The sequence below is a fragment of the Macaca fascicularis genome, chromosome 1, assembly GCF_037993035.2.
Source record: "Macaca fascicularis isolate 582-1 chromosome 1, T2T-MFA8v1.1".
Classification (NCBI taxonomy): domain Eukaryota; kingdom Metazoa; phylum Chordata; class Mammalia; order Primates; family Cercopithecidae; genus Macaca; species Macaca fascicularis.
Genome location: NC_088375.1, coordinates 22101520 through 22119818, shown reverse-complemented (window position 1 = coordinate 22119818; position 18299 = coordinate 22101520).

The following is an 18299-nucleotide window of genomic DNA, read 5'->3' as shown; positions in this document are numbered from 1 at the left end:
AGAGTAGGCCACTCCATGCCTATTTAACTAATCCCTTCCCCAGGAGCCACTGGGGGCCAGGAATGAGTCCTGGTGCCTGACAACTTCATTTAGAGTTCTCAACTTCCTCCCCCTTCAGCCTAATTTCTGCATCCTCCCTTCACCCACTCTCAATGCCTGCCTTCTAAAGATCTGCTTGGGCTGTTCTGGTCTTCTTGATGGCCTGGTTTTTCAGTGGGAGATACTCTTCCTGGCTGCATCTAATCAGCCATCGTGACTCTCCTCCTTTGCTTACAATGAATTTTATACTTTCATATGTTTTTATGTTGTTAGTGTCCTTTTGTTTCAAGTTGAAAAACTTTCTTTAACATTTTTTTTAAGGGAGGTCTAGTGGTAATGAACTCCCACAGTTTTTGTTGGTCTGGAAAAGTATCTCTCTTTCATGGCTAAAAGATAGTTTCATTGAGTATAGTATTCTTGGTTGACAAAGTCCCTCCCTCACCCGCTAGTCAGCACTTTAAATATATCATCCCAAGCTCTCCTAGCCTACCAGGTTTCTGCTGTGAAATCTGCTGATAGCCTTTGGAGGTTTCCTTGTATATAAATGAGTCACTTTCTTCTTGCTACTTTCAAAATGATCTGAAATTTCAGAATAGAAGCAGTGGGTGCATACTTAAATATCAGAAATAAGGTGGGGAAATTCAGTTTAATGGTCATCAAGGCCCACTATTACTTGAGCTGTATAATAAAATATTAAGCATGAAACCTTCTAGGCCAACCTCTTTGCTAGCTATGGATTTCTTTTCTTTTCTTTTTTTTTGAGATGGAGTTTCTGTTGCCCGGCTGGAGTGCAATGGTGTGATCTTGGCTCAGTGCCACCTCCATTTCCTGGGATCAAGTGATTCTCCTGACTTAGCCTCCTGAGTAGCTGAGATTACAGGTGTCCGCCACCACACCCAGCTAATTTTTGTATTTTTACTAGAGATAAGGTTTCACCATGTTGGCTGGTCGCAAACTCTTGACCTCAGGTGATCCACCTGCCTCGGCCTCCCAAAGTGCTGGGATTACAAGCATGAGTCACTACATCTGGCCTAGCAATGGATTTCTTTTACAGAGTCACTTGTGCTTTGGTTCCAATAATGATTTATAATTTCCCTGTGTTATGAGATATGACAGCGGTTTGCCACACACAGAATTAACATTATTGTCATTTCCATGTCTAGGTTTATGAGCAAGACCCTTTGGCTAGCTCATGGGAGCCTTAAGAAATAAGAATTAGACAAGGCTCAGTGGAAGAGTGAAAGCTGTTGTCACTATGGAACCACATCGTATATTTATTGTTCTTGTTTGCTAATTATTTTTTGTTTTCCTTTTCATAGCCTCTGTGACAAACTCATGAACCTGTTTCTTTGCACTAAAATCTCTGAGCTTTTTTTTGTGTGTGTGGTTCACTGAGTTCACAGGCACTGTCTGAGTGGCACCAAGCATTAAATTTATCTGAGCAATTCATTGGCCTTTTTATCTATGAGACTACCAGAAAATTTAGCAAAGAAAAAAAAAAAGACATTATTAACTGATGCCTACAGACTATTCTCTTGCTCAGTAAATAACATTGAGCTCAAGTCAATATGGCTGCTACAGACCTAGTCCATGATATACCCCATGGCTGAAATTATCAGAGCTAAATGGGCAGAACCTGGATATGAAAATTTGGGGCAGGTACTTGAAGCTGGACTCAACTACTAATGGTAGAAAAAACAGCCAGGCAAGTAAATCTGGGTGTCCAAAAAGCACAGTGATAGATGATTTCTGACTCTTGCCCTTCCTATTGGGAGTACAGGGGCACCTGGTGCTATCTTTATGGGGTGTTGAGTGTCATTGTCTGAGACTAAGAATGCAGAACAATGAGTGTATGAATGCTGAGGAAGTCAGAAAGATTACCAGGTCTTAAAAGCAAGAGGAAAAGCTCATTTGGGATATGGAAGTAGGAGTTCAGAGTTTGAGGGAGAAGGTTCAGCAAGAGCAAAACAAGAAAAATGGAGTGGAGCATGAGAAACTTACATTTAACATCCGGGAAGAGTAGGAGTCATTCCACCACTGTTCTGCTGGAAGCTGGATTAAAGATCAAGGCATTTGAGGGCAGCAGATGAAGAGTAGTTGGTGAGCAGATATTATTGCCTCAACCTTGGGTTCTGTCTTCAGAGGTAGGGCTTTAATTTTTGAAGAGAATTTCTGGGAGCTATGTATAATTTTTTTTGGAGTAAATGAGGGAAATAGGATACTGGAGTAGAGTTTCAATTACAGTGAAATTATGGAAGTTCAAAGCTTGGATACGGGCAGTAACTTTTTCTTTTTCTTTTCAAATTCATGTTTTTGAAAAGCAGAACTGTTTTCATAAGAATCACATATTCTAGATACCAAAACCAGGGTAATAATTTCAATTACAAATTCACTGCTTCATTAAGTCTTCCTGTGGAATAGAATAGATTCCAAGACCTGGGGTATAATTGAACAGAGGCATTCCCAGCAATGAATAGTGGAGAGTGCTACACAGTTCAGAACAGTTTATACAAGAACCATAATCAAATGGGAAACAAATAATTGATGGGTATCCACCATACACAAAGAACTAGTCATTGAAAAAATCAGGTATGTAAATGTGTGTGTGTGTGTGTGCATGTGTGCCTGTATATGCATGTACATTTATGTGTTTGTGTGCATGTGTGTGTTTGCCTTGGAGGTGAGAGATAAGATGCAAAAAATAAGACGTTTAAAACTTGGCACAGCTTTTGTTTAGCTCCAAATCTCGTTGAGAAAATAAGTCATAACATTCACTTAAAAAATAATAAACATTGTGACTGAATAAGTGAAAAGAAGGTCAAGGTCACGGGGACTATGGTGTTCAGAGAAGCACTAACCAGAGAGATATATTTGAAACTCGACTCAGTTGGAAATGTAGGATTTGGGTAGGTAGAGAAGAGGAAAGAGGACATGTGTAGTGAGAGGAAAGGCATTAAAAAAGTGTGTGGAGGTGGAGGTGTGTTGACACGCCAGTGAAGATGCCACTATGAGTGGCATAGAAGGTTTTTATAGGAGAGTAGTGTAGCTTAAGCCAAAAGGAAGACATGGAGTTTGTATTCTGAATTTAAACCATTATTTTTGACTCTTTTTATTACAGTTTGATGTTTGTCCCATCATAGCTACCTTTCTGTTGTTTTTCTGCTCATTTTGACTTCAACTAGGAATTATATGGGATAAGGAGGTTTTAGGCAATAAATAGCTAGCATTTCGGTGTAATTGATTCTTGGAGGTATATTTTAAATTTCTTAATTTTAGTGCTACAAAAAACTGTTTTCTTTGTTTTGTTTGTAGTACAACTAATAAGCTAATAAGAGTTCAAGATTTAAAGCCAGGTGGTCTTTTCTAAATCCTGTATTCTCTCCCATATATGCTGACCCTCTAAATATCCATTCCACCCTGCTTGAACCCCTCTCAGTTGGATATATATATACACATATACGTATATATATATGTGTGTATATATACACACAGACACACACATATATATACACACACACATATATATGTGTGTATATATATACACACAGACACACACACATATATATATGCCATATACTGAACTCTTGGGTGCTTCAAGCACCATGCCAGGTATTTTCTACATTAGAATACACAAAACTACATAAGGAATGTGTGTTTGTTTGACCTGCATTTAATTGTACAAGAGTATAAAGCCTTGTTTTCTTTTGTAAGAAGTCATCAATGAGTGAATGGCATTGTGTGTACACAAACTTCCAGAAGGGTGACAGATGACAGTGATTGACTGTGTGGGTGGGTATTCCAATGAATGCTGACATGGGAATGATGCATGCAGAAAGTGTGTGAGAGGGAATGTGGTTGTCTTTGACCAAAGTCAATTAGTCAGTTGGGTCTACATTAAGGATAACAGCATGGCAGGATATGAGGGCACAGCACTTGGAGGCTTGGTTTCCATTTGGAGGGTAGGGGATTCAATCAGAGTATATAGGCATGGCCTACTATCTTAAAATTATTGCTAAAGGCACAGCAATTACTCTATATGATAAGCTTGGGATAGTCTTCTCTCAGAGGCAAAAAAATCCCTAGTCAAATCTGCAAAAGAGTTGTTATGCTCTTTGTGTGTTGTCTCTGTGTGTGTGTGTGTGTGTGTGTGTGTGTGTGTGTCTTTCAAAGCCAGCAGTGAAAGGCCAAGTAAAGCACTGCAAGGCAACATAAATGATTTAAGACCCAACGATTTTGCCAGGGAAACATTCAAGATGGAGTCTAATCCTTTAATCTAACCCCAGTCCCTTTAAAAGCTTTGAGCTAGGAGTTGACTCAGCATGTCAGTGCCAAGAAGATCCATTGACCCTGAGTTCAGTGCTGAGAAATTGAGAAATGTTCTTTTTAATGTCTATTCAATAAATACAGCATCCACCTTGCAAGGGGCTGCACAATCCTCTTCAAATCCATTATGGGATGTTCTTGTGGGCTGACAAGTTGTCCTGAGACAACAGTGGCCATGAGATGAGGTTAACCCTTCCTGTGGAATGTAAATCATCACAGCCACTGCCATTGCTGGCTCTCCTAAGACCTTGGAAAGAAGATGCTTGAATTGATATGAGAACCCTGTGGTGTTCATTTCCCTTCAGACTAAGGCTATCTTTTACAGAATGCATTACCTCATACACAGAGATCTACATATAACCTGCAAAATAGTATTTTAAAAAACAAAAACAATGACAAAAAAGACATCTTTCCTAGAGTAAAGACATTATTTCTGTCTTTACTTGGAGATAGAGATCAGATTTCTCTCACCCTACTTGGCATGGAAAATCTCTATCATGTTGCTTGTGAATACTGTGGCTATGCTTTATAAATTCCTCATAAAAACATGTGAAAATGATGTGTGATAAAGAATAGTGGTGATGATAACAGGTGAATCGAGAAATCTGAGGAACGTAGTTTGGGTGCTGAGGTAATAGATTTTTGTGCACATTTCAGTGGTTTATGAGACAAATGGGAGACAATATATAAAAATCAGGACAATTCCAAAAAATGTTTAATGGAGGCTAACTGTCCTCCCATGAGGCCATAGGGAAAAGTGACCTAGAAATAAACACACTGACAAATTTCTCCAGAGTTGGACCAAGTCAAGGCTGAGGCTCAGTGCTTTGGATTTTTGGCATTATAATAACACATTCTCTGGCATGAAATTATTCACTTCATAGCAAAGTGTGCATGCGTTGAATAAATATTTGTGGATTGATAGATTAGCTGGTTTGCTGTATGTGTTATCACATTAACCAAGATAGACTAATTGTCTATTGTTTGCCAAATTGCTCATCACTGTGGGATCCATTCATTTAGCAAGTTCTTATTGAACATCTTCTATCTATCAAGGACCCATTAAAACTTAAAGTAGGATAATTGGGATAACAAAGACAATTTGCAAGGTTGCCAAAAGTGCTTTCCTTGAAGCCAGTCTTACAGAATTTGATAGGTATTTTGTGGCAAATGGTTTCTATTGTCAAGTTAGTTTGGGACACACTAATCGAAACACAGAAGTGCTTTTACCAGAATCCCTTTCCAATAATAAGCTTATCTTAACTGTCAGTCTCAAGAAGGGGGGATACAACAAGTAATGTTTAGCCAACTTTTGACCATAAAGTTGTCCTTTTTCAAAAAAAAAATATATATTTCTTAGAAATAGTGTCTGTAGAGCATATCTTGAAGAATGCTTTCCATTGAATTCAAGTGGGATGACTTTCTCAAAGCAACTAGAAGAATTTTGCAGTCAACCTTGATTTTCTCCTTTGTGTCTGAGAAGTTGCTAGCAATTTGCTTCAGTGGACTCTGAGGAGGCCAGATTTATGCCTCCCAACAGAGTAAAGTGACTTCAGTGTACAGATTGCTGGTGTTGAGAAATGTAAGCTCTGGGGATAAGGGAGGGTTTAAGCAGCCAGGGAATATCTCAGCAGAAAAAAATGACTACATGGTTCTGCCCTTCTCCATCCCTGCCATGTTCCCCCTGGGTCTATTTAGATCAGGGACAGAGCACTATGCCCAGAGCTGGGCTGCCTGTTTGCAGGGTTAAGAGTGATTTCTTCTCCCTTTTTGCACTTTCATGTGCCTCTCACTGCACACTCTCACACCCAAGAGTAGAGGTCATATTAATATTGCTTAAACTGACTTTGTCTCCCTTATTGCAGAGGGAAGAGGTATCCCCGTTATCCTAATCAGTATTACCCAGCAAGCAGGTGTGGGAGAGAATGGACACTTATTATATTCCATGGCCCAGGTCGGGTGCTAGCATTTTATACATTGACTGTTGGGGCAGGTATTATTTTCCTCATTTTAGAACCAGGGTTAACATAAGTAACTTACTGGAGGTTATGAAACTAGTGAATGGTAAAAATGGGATTGAATCTGGTTCTGCCCAATTCCAAAGTGCACTGCACTATAAGATAGATGCATGTACAGTGCTTTACAGGAGGCAAAAAGTTCCACATGAGGCATTTCATTTGAATTCTGATCAGTTTTATTAAATCAGCTTGAAGATTAAAATAAAAATAGAAGAGATTCCCACTTACCCAAGGTCACACAGAAAGTCAAAGGCTCAATGAAAAAGATCCCTATCTAAGCGTGGGCTAGACATCCAGTCTTAAAACAGAGGATGACTTAGGTTGCGTTTATTATAATTGTGACTATGATTTATAAATTCATAATGATTCATAAATAACATCCTCCCATTTAATCCTTGAACATTCTCAAAGTAGAATTTTATTATTTTCTGTTTATTTCGAAGAGGAATATAGGGACAGAAAAAGCACTAAGAGATGTGATCATCATCAATGCTAGATACAATGCTAACAATTTGGCAGTTACTATTTTATTTAATCCTCAATGATCTTAATCCCCATTTTACAGAAGAGGAAAGTGATGTTTCAAAAGTTTCAGGCTTCTTCAGATTCTACAGCCTCAGTTGTCACCCACTGCCTGCCTGCCTCCCAAATTAAGACTCATCCTTAAGACTTCTGTTTCTGATTCACACTCTCTTTCCAATATAGTCATAAACTGTCAAAAGATATGGATGTAAAGTGAGAGCAAATCAATAACCCAAGTACCTTCTCTATGAGAGAAATCATGTGTGTGCGTGTCAAAATATGTGCATGCATATGGTCATAAATTGAAACCCAGCACACTGTGTCTTAAACAGTTCATTTGTTTTAGAACTGTGAGTTCAAGGTTCTTTGTATGCCCCATCTCCACGGCTTTTGCTCATGTTTCAGTGAAATCCTGTCATGAGTCAATCTCTATATCCAAGTCCTGGTGAGTTTTCCTGATTGATTAGGATGGAGTATCTGTGGCTCGATCAGAGCTGCATATTGTGAATAGTGTGACAGACCCGTGTATCACCCTGGGACTCCGTCATTGCAGTAGCTGGAGTCCCAGATTGGATTGCGTCGGAGCATTGACAATCCAGTATTGATGTTCATGTGACACTGGGAGCTACTGTAACAATCTTTATTTTATCTGTGGCTTTTGCTCTCGGGCTTGGGTTGAGCCCCCATAGGGCTACCACGATAATCAACACCTCTAATTAGCACTTAGAAATGTCTGGCTCCCAAGGCTGTCATTAGAAGACAAGCTTGGTATGCAAAATACTGAAGCTCTTACATTTCCCAAGCAAAATTTTCCTCCCAGGCCTATGTCATGGATAGTGCTTTCAACACTCTGCCAGCAGGAGAACTCCCTCCTTGCCCTTCTCATTTAGGAAGAGCTGAATTCAGAGGATGAGGTCTGCTTAGGCAATTGGGAGGCTGGAAATTAGACATCATGTCTCATACCTGATTCTTGCGCTCACAAAGGCAGGTCCCTGACTTGGGTCTCCACCAACTCTCCACTGTAGTGATTGGGATGATGATGTGTGCAGTGATCAATGTAAAAGAAAGTAACAAGAAACCTTTTCCTCTGTTCTACCCTCTCTTTTTCCTTTTATGAATGAAATGGTGGAGAAAGAGCTAAGCAGTCTCATACCTCAGTATTCAACAGGCCAAGGGGACTACTACGAAAGATGTTTCCATTCTACTCACTTCCACCCTTCCTCCAGCAGGGAGAGACAGCAAGATAGCTGCACTGAGGAGGTTTTATATGGGGAGGGAAATGATCCATTGGCCAAGGGTACCATGGTGTACTCGAGAAGGGGCTGGCAGTTTATTTTCCACAAGCCATCACCAAGTCAAGTTTAAGCTAATGCTGATAACAATTTATTGCCATTATCATTGTTGCAGAGCAATGAGAGAGCATTAGGACATCCAGCTGCAGCGGATGTCTTTGACTCCCTCCTCTAAATGCATTAGCCTCTCTAATCAGCTGATGTCATATCATGTCGCCCATGCAATTTTTAGAGAGTCATCCTTAGATGACTTCATTTATTTTGAAGGGCAAGTCAAATGTAGGAAATAGTAAAGAAAAGGGAATGAGGGATAGTGAGACTGGCCTAGACCACCATTGAAAGGGCTCTGCTGCCCTTCATTCTTACCTCCATCCCCATCCCCTACCTAGTTCTTGCAACCATGGTGGATGGATTTCTCCAGAACCAGATCCAGGGCGAAGTTTTGTGAATGGAAGAGAGGCTAGAAAAGTCCATTGAACCTTCCAAACATTGCCAGGGATAGATGTAGACTTGCTTTGTGGTCTTCTCTGATCTGCTCACTGGCAAAGTGTTCGGGTCATTATTTTGGTTTCATCTGAAGGAAACAACAGTATTTACTTCCTGAAGGTTGGAGGCAATGACCTCTGAAAACTCCTTCCAATCTAAGGATTTAGGAAAATAGCTTTTGTACCATGTGTTCTTTTTCTTTCTTTCTTTCTTTTTTTTTTTTTTTTTGAGACAGAGTCTTGCTCTGTTGCCCAGGCTGGAGTGTAGTGGTGCCATCTCTGCTCACTGTAACTTCTGCATCCCGAGTTCAAGCAGTTTTCCTGCCTCAGCCTCCTGAGTAGCTGGGATTACAGGTGCATGCCACCATGCCCAGCTAATTTTCGTATTTTTAGTACAGACAGGGTTTCACCATGTTGGCCAGGTTGGTCTCGAACTCCTGACCTCAGGTGATCTGTCCATCTTGGCCTCCCAAAGTGCTGGGATTATAGGCATGAGCCACTGTGCCCAGACCATCTTTTCATATTTTTAAAAACAAATTTGACATCATTACTCTCATTTGCAAAATAATGCTCAGGCTGGTGTCTACTTTCTCTTATGACTATACCTGTGCAGTCCTCATCTAGTTATCAAGATTGAAAAGTGAGCAGGTGCTACTCACAAATAACCAGTTTATTTTGTTACCTTTCCACCCACACACACACACGTCCGCCTGCACAATTTAATTGAGATCTATTACCCTGACAATATTTTAAGTCAAAAAACTGCTTATAGTAGTATTTCAGTTCTCCTCTTATGAAGGAAGTATGATTCCTATTCAAATTCAGTTCTTAAGCACCTAATATTTATTGGGAATGGTTCTAGGCATCTTTTTGCATACACTATCTCTTAAAGCTACTTTAGCACTCAAAATGAAAACTTGAGGTTCTTATTCTTTGTATTTTACACATTAGGAAACTGAATTATGAAGAAAGTGTAATTTACCCAACAAAAAGCAGGCATGGATTTGGGATTGAAATGCCTTTTGATTTTTCTTCAAATTAAACAACATGAAGGTAGGCTATTTTCATTTTCCCACAAGGCTTAATCAGGCGCCACTTTGCTAAGAGCAGAAGAAGCAGTCTGGCAAATGTCTGCTCACTGTGGAGTAGCAGGTGTGGTGTGGTGAGTTGGGGATGCCACCTAATCTTGAGCTCACAGGTAGTGTAACCAGGAACAGGCACCCAACCACTTGAGCCTCAATATTCTCTGTAAAATAGGGATTAGTGTACCTTCCTTAAAATTGATGATGGTAGTTGGTAATGAAGTAAAGCACCTGCCAAAGAGTAGGTACTCAATACAAATGATTTCCCTTCTTTTGGACAATGATAAAATTGTGCTTCTTCTGATAATAACAGCTAGTATTTCTGGAGCGGGTTATATTTTGCCACACACTTTCAGATATTCTTTTTTTTTTTTTTTGAAATGGAGTCCTGCTGTGTCGCCCAGGCTGGAGTGCAGTGGTGCAATGTCGGCTCATTGCAACCTCCATCTCCCAGGTTCAAACGATTCTTCTGCTTCAGCCTTGTGAGTAGCTGGGACTACAGGCACACACCACCATGTCCAGCTAAATTTTTTGTATTTTTAGTAGAGATGGGGTTTCACCATATTGGCAAGGCTGGTCTCGAACTCCTGACCTCGTGATCCACCTGCCTCGGCCTCCCAAAGTGCTGGGATTATAGGCACGAGCCACCTCACCCAGCCCAGATATTCTTTACTCTGTCACCTCACCCCTCTAAACAAGTAAATATCAGAGGTAGTCACAGACTAAGTATTTTTGTATTGTTACCTATCAAGTAGTTTATTCTAAAAGAATAAAAAATAGAACCAGTGGGTAAGGCAGACTTGGAAATGGGGGATGTGATGTTGTTTTCTTGAATGAGTACCTGGGAAAAGTAGGAGGTGGGAAATTAGCTTTCTACTTTTTATATCCAGTTGAAGCATTCATGTTTGTTTCCACACCTGCCTTGTCAATATGACCAGGATGAATCCTGTTTTGTCTGTTTACTTGATATTTACCCAAGTCTGCCATCAACAAGAAAACACATCTCAGCATCTCACTTGGCAAGAGGAAGAATTGAGGCAGCACAGCAGCTGTCATATTTATTTCGGTGGCAAAGCAGGTCAGGAAAATTGATAAAATTAATCATACAAACTAGCAAACATCAGGAGTGAGAACGTGAAGGAACAGATGAGTTCTTGCTTCATTCCAGGCTGCACCTGCCCTTAGTTCTAATGGAATCTGTGCAATCAGCTGATGAAAGCAAGGAAGGAGGGAGTTGTGGCAATGGAAATAAAGGCCTGAAGAGAAATGGGAACATGAGCAATTATTGGGGCAGGTCTTAGTCTGTGGACCTGTGGTGTCTGCGAAACTCTATTAAGTTGTCTGAGGCTGTGGGAAATCCATCTTTAGGTGTCCCATGAAGAGAATAAGTTCAGGACCTAATATTGGCTTGGATCTATGGCAGATGATCCTAACTTATTTGGGCAGCATTTCTTTCCTGTTTAAGAGGAAGCATGGCTATTACTGCAGTAGTTTTTGACTCTAGATGTGCCTTAGTGTCACCTGGAGAGCTTTTAAAACTACTGATGGCCCCCATTCAGCCCCAGGTGAATTGAATCAGGACCCAGGCATTGACGATTTTTATAAACTTTCCAGGTGAATTCTAAGAGGAGGCCAATGCTGAGAGCTCCTGGCCTATAGCCGTGGTCCACAAACATTAGCATTCATCAGAATCATCTGGAAGGCTTGTTAAAACTGAGTTTGCTGGGCCCCGTTTCTGTGGTTTTTGATTCGGTAGGTCTGGTTTAGGGCTTAAGAATTTTTATTTCCAGGTTGGGCGCAGTGGCTCACGTCTGTAATCCCAGCACTTTGGGAGGCTAAGACGGGTGGATCACGAGGTCAGGATATCAAAACCATCCTGACTTACACGGTGAAACCCCGTCTCTATTAAAAATACAAAAATAAAAAAATTAGTCGGGCATAGTGGCGGGCGCCTATAGTCCCAGTTACTCGGGAGGCTGAGGCAGGAGAATGGTGTGAACCTGGGAGGTGGAGGTTGCAGTGAGCCAAGATCACGCCACTGCACTCCAGCCTGGGCTACTGAGCGAGACTCTGTATCAAAAAAAAAAAAAAAAAAAAAATTTATTTCTAATAGACTCTGGGGGATGCTTGCATTGCTGATCAGGGACAATGCCTTTGAGAGCCACTGACTAGAGGAAATGGCATGAGGTGCTTTTTCTGATCCTGTATTAGTCTGTTCTCACACTGCTGATAAAGACATACCCAAGACTGGGTAATTTATAAAGAAAAAGAGGTTTAAAGGACTCACAGTTGCACGTGGCTGGGAGGCCTCACAGTGGAAAGCAAAAGGCATGTCTTACATGGCGGCAGAAAAGAGATAAATGATAGCCAAGTGAAACCCCCTTATACAATCATCAGATCTCCTGAAACTTATTCACTACCGAGAGAACAGCGGAAACCGCCCCCATGATTCAATTATCTCCTACCTGGTTCCTCCCACAACACATGGGAAGTAGGAGAGCTACAATTCAAGATGAGATTTGGGTGGGGATGCAGCAAAACCAACATTTATTGGCTGTATTACCTTAGGAAATCATTTAATTTCTTAAACTCACAATTATGATAATAATCATCTTTCTTATCTCAAGGATTTTGGTAGATCAACTGAGATAATATATATGGTAATACTTTGTAAATTATAAAACGTAGGATAAAAATTAAGTTTTACTAATTTCTATTCAAATTCTCATTATGCTTTGGGCTTATAGATCAAACTATGATTGTGACAACTTAAAGCAAGGGTCATTCATTCACTAAAAAGGTAATTAATAAGTACCATTATGTACCCGGCCCTGGATTGAATGCTGGACATAACAATGACCATGACAAATGGATCTCTTCCCTCATGAAGCTTATTTTCTGGTGCAGGGCCAAATTCACCTCTTTATGTATGGCCCGTGGGCTAGCTGTGGTTTTCACATTTTTATAATTGTTTAAAAAAACTGGAAAATTATTTTTTGATGCACATAAACTATATGGCATTCAAATTTCAGTGTCCATAAGTGAAGTGTTATTGGAACACAGATATGATCATTCATTTTTGTATTTTTAACAGCTGCTTTCATGTTATAATGGCCAAGTAGAGTAATTCAACAAAGACTATATGGCCCACAAGGCCTAAAATATCTACTGTCTGGTCCTTTACAGAAAGTTTGTGAACTCCTCTTCTAGTGGAAGAGTTAAACTCCACTGCAGCAAAAGCTGAATGGCAAGCAAACAAAATGAGGGATAGAATAACAGACAGGGAGCTCTAGAGGGGCCTCCCTGAAGAGATGACCAGGTTTTTAGGTCCTGGTAAAATGAAAGGAGTTAACCAGGCAACACATCAGGGAACAGAATAGCATATATAAAGGGCCCGAACTTGGCTTTTTTGAGGCAGTGTAAGAAGACCAGTGTCACTGAAATCAGATTCAAGGGGGCGTGGTTGTTACTGGTTCAAGATGAAGGCATATACTCTCGGGGACAGATCAGGAAGGACCTTGTATGCCTTATGAGCTTGATTTTATTCTACCTACAATGGGCACTATTTTAAGGAAGGGAAGAAAGTGATGATAAAAATAGCTCACTTTTTTTTTTTTTTTTTTTTTTTTTGAGACAGGGTCTCACTCTGTCGCCCAGGCTGGAGTGCAATCCTGCAATCTTGGCTCACTGCAACCTCTGCCTCTGGAGTTCAAGCCATTCTCCTGCCTCAGCCTCCCAAGTAGCTGGGACTACAGGCATGTGCCACTATGCCTCGCTAATTTTTGTATTTTCAGTAGAGACGGGGTTTCACCATGTTGGCAAATGCATGCAAATATATATTTGTTTCTTACTCCCCTTAGGACTCTGATAACCCTTTGAGAGCAGATATAATGCTGCCTCCATCTATCTCCAGCCTGCAATATAGTGTATGGCATATTGCAGTTGTCCAATATAATTTAAAGAAAATTGAACAAATTTTAGTATTTTATTCATGTTGCATAAATATAGGTTGACTAGGCTAAGCCAAACTAAATTTTGACTAGCACACTGATATTTCAATGTTTGAACGTTAGTATTCAGGTGGATTCATTTATTTTGGGAAATTGTTTTTTGGCTTCATCATGTCTAAAACTTTTGCCTGACCAATTCTTGAAATTCTCTGTGTATTCCTCAAAGTACTTATAACTCTTAAACTTAAAAATAAACATAGGTAAGAAGAGCACATAGAAATGTATGGACCTACAGATCCTTCAATTGCAGCTCACAGATGAGGATCAGGTCCATTTGAAACAATTAATGTAAGATCAGTTGAGACCATTGTGGATCCTCAGTGACCCTTCCTTTCCCTCGATTCTGATGCCATGACCTCTCCCGACTCACTGGACCCCTTCACATTCTCCAAGATGTCACCCATAGGTTGCCAGGCAACGCTAACAAGGCTGGTCTTTACCCTGCAGTTAGGCATCAGCTGCTGTCATCACATTTTAAGTTATTATTACTATTTAACAAAACAATGGCTAAGGCTTGTGTAGCTCTCAGTGGGGTACCCTCTCCGGAGAAAATGCTCATGTAGATTTCCTGGGAAACTAATTTATTTTCTTTTCTTAAAACAGATCACAGTTAAGTCTGTAAAAGATAGAAAAGGTCTAGGATGGGGTGGAATGGAGTGTGCTGCTGGACTGATGAAAAGACACAACACAGGCAGTCTTGAGCAGATAATCAGTATGTGCAAATTATACGTAGGAATGGAGCAGAAGGCACATTTATTTTCTGACAGTTGCTAAGACTACCAGTGTTTTGGTAAATTCCTGAGTATGAGCCTGAACTTGAATTATAGAAACTGTGTACCCGGGAGCCAAGCTTTCCAATATTGAGGATGGGCTCAACAAGCAGTATTTTCGTTTCTTAGAGTTTTAGGGAATTTTTGGTTTTAATTCTTTACCAATGTATGACTAACAAAACCATAACACAATTCCTTGATCATACTCTTTACTTGGTAAATATTTGTGGATTTGGGTTGTGAATATAACAAACTTTTTTCATTGTGCTTAGAGCTTGAATTTATCAGTCAAGCGTGTATTCAAGCTTCTACTATTTGTCCTTCGATATGCCAGAGACTCTAAGATACATAAAGAAGTAGAAGACCTGACTGTGGAATGAAGTGCACAACTTATTTGAGACCATAAATAAAACAATAGTTAACATTTATCGAGCACCTACTATAGGTTCAGGCACAGTGATAAACACTGTTAGCCCCTGTCTCTGGTCTTTACAACAGCCCTCCATGGTAGATGTTGTTGCCTGTGTCATCCTGTCCAAGGTCACACAGCTATTTATTGGGGGAATCAAGTTCTATACCAGGTTGGCCTGGATCCAAAGCCCTCATATTTGTTCCTGTGCCTGTGGCACTAGCACACATGAATATACCTATATATATGTATAAATATAGATATATACACACCTACGAATGTGAATATACCTATATATAGGTATATTCATGTGTGCTAGTGCCACAGGCACAGGAAATATATATACATACACACACACATATATGTGTGTATATATATACACATATATATGTATATATGTATGTATATATACACATATATGTATATATGCATATACGTGTATATATGTATATCTATGTATATATACATAGATACTTATATACATGTATCTATGTATATATATGTATATACGTGTATCTATGTAAATCCAGGTATATATACACATGTATACGTATATATGTGTATATATGTATATCCATGTATATATGTGTATATATGTGTGTATATATGTGTATATATGTATATATGTGTATATATGTATATCCATGTATATATATACATGTATATGTACATGTATATATATGCATGTATATGTGTGTATATATGTGTACATAGATGTATATTCATATATATGTGTACATATGTGTATATATGTATACATATATATGTATATTCATCTGTTCAGTCATTCATCTAATATCTATAAGAGTTTAACATATACCTGCGAGTGTACTCAAAGCATCAAAGAAAGGGAGAGAAAGACATGGTGCACTACTGGACAACACAAAGTTCTTGACTTAATGGAGCTTACATTCCAATGGAAAGGAAGACAAGCAAGTAACCAAGCAAATAAGCACAAGGATGAGCAAGCAAGCAAGAATCTATAATATTTTATAGTAAAATATGCTATGACTAAACTGAAACAGGCTAAGGGGACACGGAGTTAAAATGACCTGCTCCAGTTTTCATATTATAAACCCAGAATTGCTGACTTCTAGTGCAGGGTACTTTCCACTTCAGGATACCCTGGAAAAAACCAAAATCTCAAAGCATTCCAGATCATGGACATGGGATTTAGACTACAAAATTTGCTAATTGTGTTTTCTTTAATATTACAGTATGATATTCCATTTAGAATTAGGACAAATAACTTTGAGATAGAAAGTCAAACCAAAATCATATCTTTGTGATATATGTAACTTGACCATCTGCCTATTATTAGAAGCCCGATTCTTTGCTAATGTTGATAGCTGTGATAATAGTAGTAATGAAACAATAAACATTTTTGAATGCATACTATATGATAGGTCCTGTGCTACTAGTAAAAACAACAAGAAACAAAAAACCTTGCTTTTGCCCAGTGTATTATGACCGAGAAGAGAAGCAGCACTAAAGGTCTTTTAAATTCTGTTGCCTATGCCTTATCTCCCACACCCTGCCAAATAATGCAACATTGAAAGTAATAAAAAATTGCTGCCAAAGCAAAGAGTAATTTTAATATTAAAGAAGAACAACCCAGGAAGACACAATCACTAACAAGCGTTAAAAAAAGGCAGAACAACCCTCGTATAGAATCTTGCTGACAAGTGCTATTAAATATTAATTCTATAGACCGTGGAGACATCATTAAACAAACATATACACCCTGATGCTGAATGTGCACTGGTCCAAGCATTTGTTTTACATGTGGTTGTTGGCTAGGTGTAGTCTTTTGTGTTGCTTTACCAGGCAAAAGACAATTTTCCCCCTACTTCCATTAATTGTATCCTTACACATCACTGAAATTCTCATTGCCTTTTTGGTTATTTGTCTTGTCTTTGCCTTTCATTTAATTGGAAAGACATTTTTTTAGGGAGAATGAAGGGAGTTACCTGTTTTAAGGCTGTCATGCATGGATAAAAACGTTTCATGTTTAGATAGTGATCTAGATTTAAAGAACCAGTGCTACATGCAGGGCATTTAGAGAAATTCGAGCACTGCATGACCTTTGCCAGTTTAATATCTCTTTCCAATATCACCTCAAGACTCTTTAATAAAGATGCTAAATATTAGGGAAGAAATAAATTCTAACCCATAGAAACTAGCAAAGCCTATCTATTCAGTTTATTTCTAAAATAGAAATGTAATTTAAATACCATACATGTGAAGGGATAACTGTACCATATTTGGAATCATAATTGCAGAGCTGCAAAGGGCCTTAGCATTTAGTGCAGTGGTTCTCAAACTTCAGTGACGTCAAAACATCCTTGTTAAGGTACAGTTTGTTACCTCCAACCCCCAGAGTTTCTGATTCAGTAGGATTGGGTGGAGGCTCAAGAATTTATATTTCTAACAACTTTCCAGGTGATGCAGATGCTGCTGGTTCAGGACCACAGTTTGAGTATCACTGATCCAGTGTAACCCTCACTTTTTACAGATCAGAAAACAGACTTGGAGAAGTTGCTACGATTTTCCTAAGGTTACCCTTTAGCTAACAGCTAATTCTCCACTGTAACTTAAGTCTCTGGGCTCTACACCATGCTTTTCCCACTCTGCCGTGGAGAATTTGAGAGCTATTACAGGAAGATCGTAACTATGTTACTCTATCAGGTTTAGTCATTCTACTGAGGAATCTGAGACCCATTCAGGGGAAGCGTGGGAGGCCGTCTAAGGGATCCCCCAGCCTTACTGTTCTCTTGCATGGCAATAACCAAGCTTTGGATGTGACATGTCCAGGGCTGCATCACTATGCAGCGATTGAGATGGAATGAAAATCCAGCTCTCCAGAATCCCAGAGTGGGCTCTCTCTGCCCCTCATCTCACCCGATGAGGCAACCATGGTCAGCCTCTTGTGCCAGACGTTGGGACTACCTCACAAAATGGTGACTATTATCACTCATTTTCAAGGAAGACTTCAAGCAGATCCATAGCCTGGATTTACATTTCAAAACCTAGAGAGTATACCATGAATAGGAGCTCTCCAGGTTGCCTTACAGCCTTCTTGGGCCTTTTGCCTTCATGGACCTCTTTTTCCATGGGAGGCCAAGGCAGGTGGATGACGAGGTCAGGAGTTCAACACCATCCTGTGCCGGGCACGGTGGCTCACGCCTGTAATCCCAGCACTTTGGGAGGAGAGGCTGGCGGATCACCTGAGGTCAGGAGTTCAAGACCAGCCTGGCCAACATGGTGAAACCCCATCTCTACTAAAAATACAAAAATTAGCCGGGCATGGTGGCGGACACCTGTAATCCCAGCTACTCGGGGGGCTGGG